The sequence below is a fragment of the Adiantum capillus-veneris genome, chromosome 3 (genome assembly GCF_014529385.1).
Source record: "Adiantum capillus-veneris isolate H3 chromosome 3, ASM1452938v2, whole genome shotgun sequence".
Taxonomy (NCBI): domain Eukaryota; kingdom Viridiplantae; phylum Streptophyta; class Polypodiopsida; order Polypodiales; family Pteridaceae; genus Adiantum; species Adiantum capillus-veneris.
In genome coordinates, this window is record NC_140933.1 from 48,265,592 (window position 1) to 48,282,536 (window position 16,945).

The 16,945-nt window shown below is 43.2% G+C and overlaps 1 pseudogene across 1 annotated transcript in view; it reads left to right on the forward strand.

The window, feature by feature from the left end:
- The window catches only part of LOC147460874 (putative E3 ubiquitin-protein ligase ARI7), a 62,128-nt pseudogene extending 50,756 nt beyond the window's left edge, over positions 1 to 11,372 (forward strand). Inside the window, exons 9-14 of the transcript XR_015187542.1 lie at positions 9,810 to 9,900; positions 9,974 to 10,111; positions 10,190 to 10,261; positions 10,335 to 10,434; positions 10,525 to 10,654; positions 10,795 to 11,372. The product of XR_015187542.1 is annotated as a putative E3 ubiquitin-protein ligase ARI7 (transcript). The remainder of the gene's footprint in view (positions 1 to 9,809; positions 9,901 to 9,973; positions 10,112 to 10,189; positions 10,262 to 10,334; positions 10,435 to 10,524; positions 10,655 to 10,794) is intronic.
- Positions 11,373 to 16,945: the final 5,573 nt, after the last annotated feature.

Sequence of the window (16,945 nt, forward strand, 5' to 3'; positions counted from 1 at the left end):
TTGAGGAGGGCAGATCGCGTGGGAGACGGATCTGTTGTAGTTTTGTGGATTTCCGCAAAGCATTTGACACAGTGCCCAGAGGTAGATTGATGCGCAGATTACAGCAGATGGGAGTACCCACAAAGCTCATTTGGGGGGTCATGGCATTATACAAGTCAGTAGTAGGGCATGTACTCACCCCAGAGGGTCTATCCACACCGGTTTACTGCACTATTGGGGTGAAGCAGGGCTGCCCGCTCTCTTCTACTCTATTTGGTATGTATGTGGATGAGGTTTCTGACTACATTGAGAGAGATGGTGATAGAGGTGCACAATTGGCAGGTACATGGATTCCACTATTGTTATATGTTGATGATATTGTGTTGATCTCCGACTCTCCGGAGGGGATGCAACGTCACTTGGATGCTCTGCTTCGGTTTGCCCAAGAAAGTGGTTTGTCCGTCAACCTTGGTAAAACCAAGGTCATGGTATTTAATACCACCCCACAGTGGATCAGGAGGTCAGCACCAGCATTCACATACGGCCAGGAGAAGGTGGAGTATACAGATGCTTACACTTACCTTGGAGTGGTTTTTAGTGGGCCAGTATTTTCATTGAGGAGGGCAGCAGAGACTAGATTGACCAGAGCCCATGCAGCATTGGGTAGATTGGAAAGGATAGGATGTGTTCACAGGTTCAGTTTCAAGAGCCTCGGACGAAGCTCTGGCTCTTTGACACTTTGGTGGCTTCTGCATTGCTTTATGGAGCTGAAATTTGGGACCTTCACTGGATCATCACGGGAGGACAGGCCGCAGTGATGGATGAGGGAACATGGAGAAGCCTCTGGTCTGTATGATCTCGTGGCTCATTAGAGCCAAGGCTTCAGTACCACGTACTATTGTACGAGCAGAGCTAGCTGCCCCGCCACTAGTGGTTGAGGCGCTCACCAGATCTGTCTCCTTCATACACCGCATGTGGGAACTTCCAAGAGACAGATATGCACGCCTTGCACTTGAGTCTGCTCGACAGTTAGCCATGCAGGGAGATACAGCATGCTGGTATGGGGAGATGGCATCATGGTTTCAGGCGCATGGGTTCAGCATAGACAGATTGCCTCCCTTCCAGTACTCACTGGATGCGCCCTCTCTGACTCTTACACAGTTCGAGATCACCAAGCTCATTCGCCAGGACTTGACTCAGCTAGACACGAAGAGGACGTGGATACAGCCGGCACAGGAGCTGGGCACAAAGATGGCTTTCTATAGAGAGCATCTCCTCCAGCTTACAGAGGATGGTTTTGTGACGAGGCCCAGATACATGGACACCCACTTGTCTCTTGGGATACCATGTGCTATTGGCCAGATACGCACATCGTCACACCAGCTGTGGATTGAAACTGGGAGATACAGCGGAGTACGAGCAAAAGCCAAGACATGCCCCCTGTGTGACATCGAGCTTGAGACAGAGTTGCACTACACGTCACTGCCCCGTCTACTACGAGATACGAGGCCGCTTCCATTGCTTGTTCAGAGAGGGCTTTGGATCATTCTCTAGAGTCATGCGGTACGAGGATGAGAGATGCCTGGGTTTGTTTTTGCTTGAGCTGCGCAGACACAGAGAGAGCCTGATGAGAGGAGAGGCCAGCCAGTCTCAGAGAGAGATCACAAACTTCTTTAGAGCTACCACTGCCCGGAGGAGTTACCACCGCAGCAGAGCTCGTCGCCTCACACTAGAGGCACACTAATCGACCGAGCGACTGAGCTGGGAAGATCCAGACGCCCATGATTGCGGCGGACTACACAACATCGACGGAGGCTGCATCAGAGGATTCGGATCACTTTGGCTCGACATGCACGACGCCCAGTTAGACTACTGACCATGGAGGAGATTGATGAGATCCGCCAGCGACCGATGCTGGATATCCTGTGATCTAGCTATCCCGGCTAGCTGTTTAGCTGCTTAGTTCACACCTAGTAATGCAGGAATCCATAGTATTTCATTTTGTCATTTTGTCATTTTTTGTCATTTTTTGTCATTTCTGTGATTTTGTCATCTTGTTACTCTGACTTTGTATCAGATCCACCACATTGTAACTTTCTGGTCTCATAGGTCACTTTGGCCTTTTGAAGACGTTAATATAACATTTCATTTCATAACATTTCTCTCTCTCTCTCTCTCTCTCTCTCTCTCTCTCTCTCTCTCTCTCTCTCTCTCCCTCTGAATCAGGGGCTGAAGTTGGTATGCTACACAAGAGGGAAGCCACTTCACTCTGTCATGGATTTTGCCTAGAAGGCAAGAGAGTGAACCAATTTCCTTTTGAGATCTAGGGGTACTGACTGGCTGACAGTACTCTATTGAGTGATTTTATGATATGTCCATAGAAGTTTGACCACACATTTTTGGATTATAGTTAGGAATTCCTTACTAATTGAATGATTCGTGACTCTTACAATTGTAAGTATGGGTTTAATATGAAATGGCTGCAACAGTTTGTCTGAATGATGTCAATTCGCAGTGACGAGATTGAATGCATCAAGACATCCATTAGAGATCAGTGCGGTTTGGATGTATGGTGAAACAAGTCATAATGATCATGGTTCATGTCTAAGGTGTTGGTGGGGATAATTATGTGAATGTGATTGTGATTGTCAGTGATAACTGTTTGAGAATGTCCAAAATCATTAAATTAGGAACTTTCTTTGTGAAGATAGAAACTCCATACATGCTCTTACTTCTTGGTCTAGATCACTTCCTACTGAGGTTATGGGTATGGAGAGATAGAGAGAGTCGTGGAGTATATGCTTAAGATGCAGCAACACCCTTCACATTGACTTCCTAAATTTGCATGGGAAGCAAGTAAAAAAGTCCAAAAGATGCACAAAAGCAAATATTAAGTTCTGGGATGGATGCAAGACATTGAGAAGTGGTTTGGAATCATGGCTTGGGAGAAATCCGGAGGGAGGTTCATGCTTCATGCATTACCCCACATATGTTCCCCCCAACTACAAAACCGTCTTCGTTTTCCAATGAGGGAATGACAACCACCCTTACATCCTCGAGCCCATCCCCTTCAGTGCGATCTTCACTATCGCCTCCATCTGGCTTAGCTTACATTCTCTACGATGTGAGACAAGGTGTTGGGGAATCGGCCAGCGGCAAGAGTGCGAGAGACTGGGCCCTCTGCACATATTTAAAGGCCCTTTGCCTATGAAAAGCAGTTACAGGAAAAGCTTTAAACTCAAAAGCATTTGCCCAAAAGCTGGCGCTGAAAATCAGTCAGTGTAAATCACCGAAATCCATACAGGTTGCCACATTAGCACAGTCAACGTGAAACGCGAAAATCCGTACAGGTTGCCAAGTCAGCAAATCAATGCAAAATGCGGAATTCCGTACTGGCCTGCCACGTCATCAAGCTCCACACAAGTGTGTGTGTGTGTGTGTGTGTGGGTGGGTGGGTGGGTGGGTGTCGCTTTATTTTAATGGCTTTAGGTACCTTGGGCCCTATCGAATGGGGTCCGGTAAGATGGTGGCAACTCGTCTTTATAAATAGGCCACTCGGCAAGACTTTGCAAGTTGGTAAAACTTCTTCTGCTACTTGTTCTTCTTAGGGTTTAGGCCCCTCGACCGGGATTTGCAGGTTGGCTTCATTCTTCAGTGGCTGGACACGTCAGCAATTTGTGAGAGATTTCTTGCCAGACTAATGGAATATTCCCTTTCCGATGCTCTCTGTCTCTCCCACTGAACTAATGGTGCAACCCCTTCGTGATGCTTAATGTCACCCATCATATGGCGCATCAGAGTTGTCCATTCCTAATGGCTTTTATAAATTCCAATAGATCTGCAGTTCCTAACCTTTACAGTTCAATGTACACATTTAAATATCCTAATTTCAATAAATAGAAATTACTCAGAAAAAAAAAGAAAATAGTCCATTTAGCAACATTGAAGTTTGTGGGGTAAACTCGTGCTATTGTGATGACGAGTTTCTTTTGAAATGTGCTGCTTTTTTGGATGCTGGCTGTAACAGACTTGGACACTCCAAGTCAAGAATCAACCGTGACAGCACCAAATAACCACTTCAAAACAATTCACAGATCACAATAGATTTGCACTGGCCCGGCGGACTTCCGTGCCTAGAGATATTGGCCCCAAAGACTGGCGCCCCTTTCGGTATTTCTTTTTATATTAATCAATCATCAAAGTACAAGAGAGCGGTCAGGGTTTCACTCTCAGACTCTGCGTCCAGATGCTCTGAGAAGTGAGGCCCTCACCACTAATTTAAAGGTTACAAGGGATGCCCAAAAGCAGAGCCCCAAAAGCTTCAAAATCAAAAGCATCAGTTCTCTCTCTTAGAGAGAGTCTCTTTTTTTAATTAAAAAAAAAGCAAGTTCTCTCTCTTTCATGCAAAAAGCAACACCCAAAAGCTGCCAGCGCAAATTGCGGCGCAATTTCCGGAAAATCCGTACAACCCTGCCACGTGGCACTGGCGCCAGAAATTAGGGTTTCAGCCAGCAGTCAGGGTTTCCAGAAATTAGGGTTTGCTGCGAATTAGGGTTTCTGGCAGATTTTAGGGTTTGCAGGAATTTTAGGGTTTCTGCTGTCCGCCTCGTCATCACTTTGTGACATACCCCCCTCTTGAAAGCAGTGTAATCGACCGCGATTACGCCTGCAAAACCGACAAAAGCCATAAACCGTCCTAGCAGACACTGACTGTTAGTACCTACGTACTAGGAACACACATCTAGCACATGTACAAAATCGATAGTCACATCACACGACATCACAGGACATCACGAGACTTCACCAGACATCACATGACATTCAACATTCATTCGGATCTTAGACCATGATTTATCGGCAATGTAGCTAGCAATCACATCTAGGTCCAATCGGGACCTCATCGATGTCCGATTGACTAACCCCTATTGCACCCATGTCTATTCGAGATCAAGTAGACCAAAATGTTGCAGTCATTTCGTCTATCAGTTCCTGCACTCACAAGAAGTCAAGAACAAATCAGTATCATAATCAGGAATTCCATTTCATAAAGTCATCCAGCAGAATACTGTTAGCTCTCAGTATCCCTGAAGTTCAAAGAGACATCAGTGACTTTAGTATCAAAATCGAGGCATCTGTTGCCAAGGGAGCGGAGTAACTCCCCTCTTGTGCATCCCACCGCACCAGATCTTCGGCCAAGCAGAGTTTCTGGGTTCCATTTGGAGTAGACTATGCTAAACCAAAACATCGAGGTAAAGTTTCACAATCCAAGGAGTATCTGCTAGGTCCTCCTCCTCCATCCACTTCGCATCAAATGCAGGAAAGTTCTTTAACTAAACCAAGAACTGCCTTCGGACTTTACCTTTCTTCGTATCGTTATGTGCCAAAATCTGTTCAGGAACAAGGATCTCCTCGTTTACTTCCACCTCGGGTTGCTCATCAGGCTCCCCATCATCAGGCACATCACCCTTAACAGGTTTCAAGAGACTCACATGCAATGCATTGTGAATCCTCCAAGTATCTGGCAGTTTCAATCGGAAGGAGACATCATTTATCTTGTCAGTAATCTGGAAAGGTCCGTAGTTACTAGTATCACATACTAAGCTTTGGAAAAAGCCTCTCCTTTCCCTTTTTCTTTCTTAGGCGTGCCTTCTCAAAAGTAAAAGCACCCAATCATCCTCTTTCAGTTTCCAGTCGCGACGATGGCGATCCGCTGCCTTTTTCTGTCGTTCTTGAGACTCCTGCAAAGTCTCGCGAACCTTGGCAAAAGCCGTATCCAAATCTCTCAAATATTCATCCGCTTCAAATATCTAATCTTTCGTGCTCAGGAAGGATGGAACCTTTGCAGCACTTTCAACAATCTCACATGGCGTCTTCCCCGTCGAAGAGTGTATCGTGTTACTATAGGCGAATTCCACCAAAGGTAAGTTCTTTTCCCATTGAGTCTTCTGATCCGAGATACAAGACGTCAATAAATCTAAAATCACTGAATTGGCAATCTCAAATTGCCCGTCAGTCTGCAAGTGGAACAATGACGAGAACTGCAACTGCGTGCCAATGTTCTCCCAAATTGCCTTCCAAAACCAACTCATAAATCTGGGGTCTCTGTCGGAGAGAATCGTCTCAGACGTGCCATGTAATCGGAAAATCATCGTGATCATTCTGTATTCTCGGGAGATTAAAAAAAAATGAAATCCATTTCAATATTTTCCCAGGGGCGGGTAGGTATGGGTAAAGGCTGTAACAATCCCTGTGCTTTATGCCTGTCAAACTTGACCTTCTGGCATACCAAGCAACTGCGCACAAACTCTTCCACATCCTTCTTGAGTCACGGCCAAAAGAAGTATCTCTCTACCCCTTTCATGGTGGTAGCAATGCCGCGGTGACCCGTAAAAGGTGGACAGTGGCAATCAGTCATAACCTTTTCCCTCAACGGATGATGTCTGTGTTCTGCCTCATTCTTGGAGAAAACAATGATGTCGTCAAAGAAAGTGCCAACAAATAGCATGTACTCTCGAAAAATCCTGTCCATCATCCGGTTAAATGTCGCAAGAGCATTGGTTAAGCCAAAAGGCATCACCAAAAACTCAAATAACCCAAAAGTCGTCCGAAAAGCTGTCTTGTAGACATCTCCTGGCGCTATCCTGATCTAATGATATCCACTCTTCAAGTCAATCCTGCTAAAGCACGAGGATCCCTGCAACCTGTCGAGTATATCATCGATCCTAGGGATCGGAAATATGTTCTTGATGGTGATTTCGTTGAGAGTGCTATAATCGATGCACATTCTGCAAGATCCGTCTTTCTTCAAAACCAACAACATTGGAGAGCAATACGGTGAAGTACTAGGCTGGACAAGACCCTTTTCCAAGAGGTCTTTTACTGGGCTCATAATCTTTTCATTCTGTACTCTGCTCACACGGTAAGGTGGCCGATTCGGTGGCGTGCTTCCAGATATTAGATCAATGGTATGATCTTCAGGCCCTCTCAAAAGCAATCGGCATGAGCGTGGAGAAAAAATCTTGGCGTTCTTTTCTTCACGTCAAAACATATTCAACCTTTATCCATCGTTCAGTTCTCCCAAAAGAATGAGTAAGAAAACTGAAGTTCTTCAAGTACAATCTCTAAGCCCTTCATTTATCAAAGTCGCTTTCTCGGCCCGGTAGTCAACCACGGCGTAGTTCTTGTGGTACCAAGGGATCCCGAGTAGAACGTCACTCGCGTGCCTTGAACACCCCTGTCATTGCAAACAAAGTTTGCCAATGCTCGGTGTAATGGCAACATCCCATCCGGGTGCCAGTCGAACTACCTCCGCCTGTGGCATCAGTCTGTCGGGCGTAGTTCCAAATCGAGCCGCCAATTCCAAGTGAAAAGAAGTTGGCCTTGGCTCCTTCAAAAGAGCTTCCTGATCCTTCACTTTGCCCCGAAAGCGGCAAAGTTTGTACTTTCATTCATTAGATTCGGTGCAGGTCCCATGCCATGTGGTACCAGTTCTGCTTTTCTATCTGCCTTTTCTGCCACATTCCTCAGCTGCTCTCGAACTCTCAGACCTGTCGTCGTCTTTATCATTCTGTTCTTTCTGTGCCTTATCAGGGCACTTCGCGGAGATATGTCCATGTTCCCCGCATCCAAAGCACTTTCCCTCTCTCATGAAGCGATCTCTCTCCTCAGGAGTAAGCTGGGGTCGTGCATCCTTTTTTTTCTCTGGGTTGCTCTTTTTCATTCTACTTTCATTCCCAGAAGTCTGTTCGGCTCGTTGTGTCATGGCCTCATCTGTGGGGTAGGTCAGACTGCCAGAGTGAATGGCAAAGCCCTGCTTCGCATGACTCATCAACTCCTGAATAGAAGCTGACTTTTGTTCCAGGCAGTGATCTCGGATCTCTGTAGGTAGACTCAAGGTAAACCGCTCAATCTGTTCTCTGAACGAGATCTTCTTGAATGAAGAGGCGGGTAGAAAAGAGTTCCGGAATCTTTCACAATAAGCATTGATTGTATCTTTCTTGGTCATCCGAAGATGGTTCCAAGCAGCTCGTACATCTAGTTCATATTCTTGCGTCAACCAAGAAGAAATAAAAAGCTTTTCAAATTTCAGCCATTTAACTGGCGCACTCTTGTTTAAAAGAAGCGTGGACCACCAAGTACGAGCATTCCCCTTAAGGTAAGAGGTCGCTCTCCGAATCTTGGAGTGCTCTGAATAGCGTCCTCCTGCGAAAGCGATGTCAAACTGCTGTATAAAAGACAAAGCCTTCGAAGCATCTGAGTATCCTGAAAAAGTATCAAACTTCATCGAGTGGCCACCTTCCTTAAACTCTCGGACTTTATTGCTTTCATCTTCGAGAAAATCATACTGGTTGGCTTTGTAAAAAAAATTCTTCTTGTTCGCATAAAAGTTTCCATCATCGGAATCTGAGCTGTCTATAGACGAGTCCTCAGTAGAACTGTCAGTCTCTGAGCGAGATGTAGCCTTCTTTGCCTTTTTCCTGCCCTTTCTGAAGCTTTGTTTCTTGCTTCGCTTTTTACCTTTTCTGTCTTCTTCGCTCGAATCCGAGGAGCTAGAAGAACTATCAGAAGAAGAAGAAGAAGAAGAACTGCGTAGGTCTTCAAACTTGACGCGCTTCTTCAATTTCTTTGCCTTGTCAAAAGTCGACTGACGACCCAAATATCCCGGGAAGTCAGTGCCTTTCTTCTGCTTTTTGCCGTGCTTTTTGTCCTTCTTTTGCACGTCGAAAAGCTGAGCAATCCGTGCATCAACCACGTTCTCCAGTTCCTTCTCCGTATATTTCTTGGAGGCAGAAGGTTTCTTGAGAGCGGGTTTCGGGAGTGGTGTTGTGGTTCTCTGCCACTCCGTCTGTACCTCTTCCAAAGAGGTCTGGTTCATATATTTTGCCATCTTTGGGTCCTTGGCAAAATTGAGCATCATCTTTGTTGCATCGCCAATCAATTGACGACGCTCCATCTCTCTTTGCTCCGCCTGAGTAGGCCGAGGGGGGCCATACTCTCTGTCTGAATCTTCGCTGTGATCCCAACCCACATCTTCAGATGCAGAGGGAGTCGACTGATCATTGCCTGAAGCCATAGGTTGCCGCGGAAAAAAAATTTCGGGGATCGGATTTCCCATAGAAGAGAAATCGGCCGTGCTCTGATGCCACTGTAACAGACTTGGACACTCCAAGTCAAGAATCAACCGCGACAGCACCAAATAACCACTTCAAAACAATTCACAGATCACAATAGATTTGCACTGGCCCGGCGGAGTTCCGTGCCTAGAGATATTGGCCCCAAAGACTGGCGCCCCTTTCGGTATTTCTTTTTATATTAATCAATTATCAAAGTACAAGAGAGCGGTTAGGGTTTCACTCTCAGACTCTGCGTCCAGATGCTCTGAGAAGTGAGGCCCTCACCACTAATTTAAAGGTTACAAGGGATGCCCAAAAGCAGAGCCCCAAAAGCTTCAAAATCAAAAGCATCAGTTCTCTCTCTTAGAGAGAGTCTCTTTTTTTAATTAAAAAAAAAGCAAGTTCTGTCTCTTTTACGCAAAAAGCAACGCCCAAAAGCTGCCAGCGCAAATTGCGGCGCAATTTCCGGAAAATCCGTACAACCCTGCCACGTGGCATTGGCGCCAGAAATTAGGGTTTCAGCCAGCAGTTAGGGTTTCCAGAAATTAGGGTTTGCTGCGAATTAGGGTTTCTGGCAGATTTTAGGGTTTGCAGGAATTTTAGGGTTTCTGCTGTCCGCCACGTCATCACTTTGTGACACTGGCAGATGTCAGTTTAAGAATTCACACTCATTTCTCGGGTTTTTCTTTGTGCTAATGAAGTCCTTGTGTGCTGTAGGCTGTGTCTTGGAGCTTGGACTGAACATGGTGAAAGAACTGGTGGTTTTTATGCTTGCAACCGATATGAGGCTGAGAAAAAAGAAGGCAAGGTGGGTGTTTGTTCAATTTGTGGCATGTCTCTATCTGATTGGCCTGCTCTACTAAGGTTCCTTCTTTGTTTAGCATGATGAAACTGAAAGAAGACGAGAAATGGCAAAAAACTCTCTTGAAAGATACACCCATTATTATGAGCGGTGGGCCTCTAATGAGCAGTCAAAGACAAAGGCACTTTCTGATCTTAGGCATCTTCAAACCTCACAGGTGCTTAAAATTGAAAAGTTCATAGCTACTTAAATAAGCCTTAGAGTTTTACATTCATGGTTTGTGTTTTGGTGGCAGTTGGAAAAGCTTAGTGATCGGCATTCTTTACCAATTTCCCAGTTAAAGTTTATCACAGAAGCCTGGCTTCAGGTACTTTTAATTTTACTGAGCTACTTATCAAACTACAATCTTGTGCAAGGCTGATCTATGTGTGTGCCTGTAGATTATTGAATGCCGCCGTGTCTTGAAATGGACATATGCATATGGATATTATCTAGCAGAAGAAGACGTTGCAAAGAAGCAATTTTTTGAGTATCTTCAAGGTTTTCTGGGGATTCTAAAGCCTCAACAGCATTTTATTTCTATACGTGTTCTCTTCTGGCCGTGATCTGATGATTTTGGTTTTTTATTAGGTGAGGCTGAGGCTGGGCTGGAGCGATTGCATCAGTGTGCAGAAAAAGAATTTAAGGCTCATCTTGATGGCGATCCGCCAACAGAAAATTTCTTCAATGACTTCCGAACGAAGCTTGCTGGATTAACGACGTAGGTCCTTGTTGCATGTGCATAGATAATTTTCTGTTATGTGTTAGAAGGTTCCTTTATTTGGTGAGAGAGTTTTGGTATGAATTTGCATGGACCTAAATCAACAATTCTTAACATATGCGATATTGTTGTATGTGCAGTGTAACAAGGAACTACTTTCAGAACCTTGTTAAAGCACTTGAGAATGGTTTAGCAGATGTTGAAAGCTCTGCAGCTGGGAATTCCATGGGGCAAGGGTCTTCCAAGGGGAAGAACACTAGACCAAAGGCTAACAGCTCCAAAGGTGACAACTCTGGTAGATTGGTGGATGAGGATGGCCACTGGTACTGTGGGCATTGCACCTTTGCAAATACGGGAACCTCGACAACTTGCTCCATGTGCCATCTTGAGAATCCATGACATAAAAAAGGAGCTGTCTTTGATTTGTAGTGATATAAAGGCATCATAGGGTGAATCTATGGTTAGTGCCTTCATGCAGCTGCTTGGAAATTTTTGGCTTGTCAGTCTGCTCAGAGGAAACCAGTATTGCTGTGGTTTCTTTAGCTTTTTGTACAGAAGACAACTTTGTGTATAATGTTATATAATATTGTCTGGCTTGCTGGATAGCTTGTAGCACATGTCTGCAAGTGTGCAGAGGGCTTCATCTTGGTGGAAAGCATCGCAGAGGTGTCTGAGCAAGGATGAATTCTCTATAATTTAGTGCATAGGTGGTTGACAAGACTCTGTTATTTTAGGTCTTTCTTTGGGGTACCCCTGATGGTTGGTTAGGTTTGGGTTTTTAGTCCGAGTTGTCGTTTTTGTCGTCTGTCCTTCGTACACATTGTCTCTTCGTGTAGTGGGTCATGTTGATGAGCAAGCGGCCCTTTTGTTGACACCAATATCGTGAAGAAAAGGCTGCAATTATATATCTTGATATTTTGGTTAGATCCAAAGCGTCCCTATCTAGCGTATCTTATGTAGACTGATGCAGTTTCCTCTCTGTAATAGACATTCCAGGCCCATGGCCAAGATATTTTATCGCATGCCCAAGTATGAACAGGTTTTGATCATGAATAGGTCATCAACAGCATTGGATTGAGGCTGATAAGTAGTGATAAAGCCATAAAAACACTTATAACAGTTTATACAGAAAAAATTATGACCTCTTGCATTTCTTGCAAGAGGCTTGCTTAATAGTCAGGCTTCATTTACTTTTACTTTTTTTACATGCAGGTGATAGCTGGTCTCTTGAAAATTATGTTTTGGCCTTTTGATGCAGGCCCTTTCGTTTACTGGCTGTCAGTTCATCAAATGAAAGTGCGGTAGTGCTTAATGATGGCTATCTGGCATCTCGGAAGCAAGAGGCTTCTCAGCACTCCATGACACTATGTTAATCCTGGGCATTTAAGGCCTACTATTCTTAATGATGGCTAGCTGGCATCTAGGACGCAAGAGGCTTCTCAGCACTCTATGAAACTACGTAAATTAGGTCCCTAAATTAAGTGTTTCCATAAATCAATGGCTAGACTCCGATCTCCATAAAATCGAGCAACATTCTGTCTATTTCTGGACAATTTTTCAAAGATCAGATCACTGCCATCTCAGTTAAGATCCTCGCGTGAGGATTATGGCTATTGCAGTGACTTGTTTTGGCTTTAACATACCATCATTTTCAATGATATAGCATGTTTGTGTTTTCTAAATTAGATGTGTCTTAATATAACCCCCCTTCCATTGATGTCTACCCTGTTTTACTCCCTTTGTTATAGCATAGCAAGTCCTTATGACAGACTCGTGAAAAATGTGTTTTCTAAATTAGATGGGTGTCTCAACCCTCTTTCCATTGATGTATGCCCTGCTTTATTCCCTTTGTTATAGCATAGCAATTTTTGAACAATTATAGGCAAATTCATGAAAAATTTGACCTTCGAACCGCATGTCCTCTTTCAGCTTTGCTCACCATGTTCAACTGCTCGGTGGAAAGTAAGATACTTGAAGCTCTAACAATGCATATCCAATACACAGTTATTCTATGGCTATGAATAACATGCTCACCCTCTCTTGCTTGTTTGTATACTTCGGGCAAGGCTTAGCCCTGTATGGCCCTCTTCTACCCACGCTTTGTAAACTCGCCAAACCTCGCTTTTTGAGGCTTAAAAGGAAACTCCATTTTAGCAAAAAACTTTTAAGACTTTCACTCCTATCCATTAATTCTGAAGCCGCTCATAACTTTCCAAGCTTTTGCATATTTACAAAAGTTTGCCAAAGACAGCCCCCCTACTTTTCCTCTTTCTACCTTTATTTGATCCTTGTAAGGTTTATAACTCACCCTATGTTAGCCTTGCTAGCCCCTTGCTATTTGTCCCATATACTACGTGGGAGGTCACCAATGCACAAAATAAATCTTTAGAGGTAAATTGACTATATTGGAAGATATAAGATTTTGTAGGTTTTTCACCCCTTCAATATTGAAATAGTTTGAATTTTGTAGGTTGGACTACATTGAACATAGGTTTTTTCGGGCATTGGAGGCTACTTTGATATGGATGACCCTTCTTTAGATAGCATTTTTTAGAATTGTGTTTCTAGCTCTGTAGCGCTTGAAGATCATCAATGACGTGATGGATGCCAACAAGCTGGGCATGGTTTGCCTCAACAAGGAATCTAGTGCAAGACATTACTATAGCTTCGTACGAGTACGCTTGCAAAATCCATAGATAGTGTATGGGAAGCTTGTATCTTGTATTAGTTTCTTTCAAAAGCCTCCTTCTTACGACTTATGCAACCACCAGGTGAATTGGAATATCAATTGAGCGTGTTGGACTTGGATGAAGGAACTATTGGTATAGTGTTTTCTCCATAGATTGGATGTACACACAATATCTCACAATTACCATCAAATGTTGTAGTCATAAATCAAGTTTGCACATTTTTTGAGTAATTTGTGTTATAAATTTGTCAAGCGGTAGTAGTTGAGCATTGTTCAAATCGAGGTACATCATCTAATTGCCAAAATCATGAAAGAAGTATTGCTTCCAGTAAGAATGTTTTCACAAATCTTAGATTAAAGGTACTCTTTTGATCTTGCTAGTTACTACCATAATTGGATGGTATATATGGTAGTATATATGATCCTATAAAATATCACATATTACTAGCATATATGATAGAAATTGGACTTAAATCAGTTTTCATTAGTTTTCCTCTATGCTATTCAAGTTTGTCATTGAGACATATTATAATGAACATCAAAAGTGATGAAAAAGCCATATTATTTGGTAATCTATTTCTATAATTTTAGAGAGGAACCTACTTTTAGGTCTCGAGTGGGATCGAGCTCTATTCAAATAGACATCTTTATGGTGTATAACTGTTGGATTCAAGATTTCCAAGTCTTGAGTGGGATCAAACTCTTTTCAAAGCGACTCAAAAGGAGGTATAGTGCTTAATAATCTGTTATTGCTTGATAACTTGTTACTGTGTGATATAATGTAATGAAAATGGCCTATGAACTTTGAGAGTAGCGGAAATAATAAATTAGATAAAGCACTTTTGTAAGGTTACTTTGTGAGCATAGCGGGTGAACTTACATGATGGTAGCAACATAAACATTGTACTTAGTTAACTTGGCATGAACAATACTTTTGCAAGAGAGAGTTTTTAGAGAACATGACAAGAGCTGAGGACCGGATTCATGCGGAGCCGGTCCCCCCTGCAATAGGCATTTGTATTATAGTTTCTTCCATCAAGAGAGACTTGGTACAATTCAATATTTGTGTCCTAGGTGATGCAATGAAGATGGAAAGCTTCATGCATCACAAGCATAACATAAAATTTGTAGAAAGCATTAACTATTCCAAGCCTCAGTCCTAAGGCCTCAAACACCTTCGAAGGTGGAGAGAGGGTAGGGAAGAGGAAGAAGAAACATTCCATAGAAGAAAGAAATAGTTCCTCACTTATCATCACTCTTCTTGCTAGCATACATAATAGCATAGTAATGAAGATGGCAAGCTTAAGCATTGAAGCATGGCTCTTGGTTGGATTTGCATTCCATAGCCAAGAGTGTTGGTGTAGGCTCTCACTTCTCACAAGCTTGGAGAGGGAGCTGGAGTTCCTCTATTTTCACCAAGTGAGAATGAATCCACAAAATGAGTGTGTGTGTGTGTGTGTGTGTGTGTGTGTGTGTGTGTGTGTGTGTACCTCCCCAACACACCCCTTGCTTGCTTGGGGCGAGTTCTACTGTTTTTTCATATCTCAAGCTCATTGGACCCCTCTCTCCCTAACCAATCACATGCAGCATGCATTTCAAGTACATGGGTAGTCTTTGGACAATTGTCCTCCTTACCCCTTAGAGAGAGAGAGCTTGAAAATATCTAGATATTTGTTGGATGGAACTAGAAGCTCATTGGACCCCTCTTTAGCCCAACCAATAGCATTCAAGCACACCATGTGGCTAAGCATAGAGAGAGTCTGACATGTGTCCCATGTGCCCCTTGAGAAAGGGGTGCCCTTTGGGTGAGTGGGAGGTTAAGTCAAAGATTCCCCTAACTTTGGGACTTTCCCCCTCCTTTGTAGGGTCTCTTTTGACTCAAGCACCTTACCCCCCATGCATGGGAAGCTTCTCAAGCACCTTCCTAATTAAGTATGACAAGCACCTCAAGTACCTTAGTCATCAAGCACGACAAGCACCTTAGTCATCAAGCACGGAGAGGACCTCAAGCCTAGGTCGGGTATCCACCTCAAGCTCAGCCCTAGCTTGCCTAAGGTCAAAAGACTTTTAACAATAACCATTGGAGGTCTTTAATGAAGCTAACCCTCAGGTCTTTTAAACTCCATTAGTTAGCCTTGCTCTTTGACAGACCATCTCTCATTTGGACCCCTGTACCATTGGCCCCATGTGTTGAGATAGATCCGTAAGCACATATCTATATTCTAACCCTTGTTCCCGTTTATTATACCACATTAAATGATCAGTTTAATATGAGAAAATCATTTGGGTTGGTTAGATATTAGATTTTATGACATTACCTCTCTCTTGAAATCATAGTCGTCCTCGACTATGAGGTACAAGAGATAAAGCCATAGTCATTAGTCAATTTGTCTTAGCGGGTAGAGGATCCCTTTTTACCCTACGACATCATTCCAAGATGGATGACTAATCCATTTGGTGCTTGGGAGACATAGCTGCCGCAAGCATGTCTGCTATTTAGTCCATTTCATCCTCCCAAGTGGAGTGACAAATTCTACATGGTGTTTGAGAGACGTCGTCATCACAAACATGATTTTTAGTATGCATACTATTTAAATTTGTGCACAATAAACAGAGATTTAGTCTTATAAGATAAAAACATTGATCATTTAAAAGAAACATGTACATTTGCTTACTCTAATGTCGCATTGTAAGCGTTGACAAGGTTCATACTATCCTTAAGCTGGATTCCTTGCATCCATCTAGCATCTTCAAAAAGATAATTTTTTAACTTAATAAGATACCCTCGGATAATCTTACCATGTTGCAGTACCTTGTCTTCATGCCGAAGGATAGCTTCTTGTTGCAGCACCTCTTCTTGGTCTTCGATTTCGGGAGGGTCTTCAATAATTGGTTCATTTGGAGGCTCTCCTTTGTAGGGCTTAAGTAGGTTCACATAAAAAGCATCGTGTATGAGCCAATGGTTAGGCAACTTGAGTTGATAACCCACCTCATTGATTGGCTTCAAAATTTGAAAAGGACCATAGTATCTTTTTGCTAGTTTAGCATAATACTTTTGATGGCCCGTAGGATTTTTTCTCGTCGTTTTCCTCAATCGAGCCTTAGGAAACTTAAGTAAGACCCAATCATTTTCTTTGAACATTAACCCCCTTATGTGTTTGTCAGTAGTATCTTTTTGCCTTAGTTGAGAGATGGATATAGCCTCCTTAATCTTTTGAAAAGATGCTTGCAGGTCACAGCTATACTTATCGGCAGCGAAGATCTTTCCATGTACTTTAAGTAGCAAGGGACTTTTAGGTCTTTCCTCTATGATTTCAAAAGGTGATTTTCCCGTAGAAGTATGGATAGTATTATTATACGCATACTCTACAAGAGGTAAGTACTTTTCTGATTGTGAGCGTTGATCTACTTCTGTAACATTGGTCTTTAGTAGATCAAGAATCGTAAGAATGGCTATCTCACTTTGGCCTTCTGTTTGTGGGTGATAGGCCGAAGAGAAATTCAATTTTGTACCTAGATTTTTGAAGAGACCTTTTCAAAAATTATTGGTCATTCTAGGATCTCTATCTGACACGATGGATGTTAGCAATCCATGGTGTTTG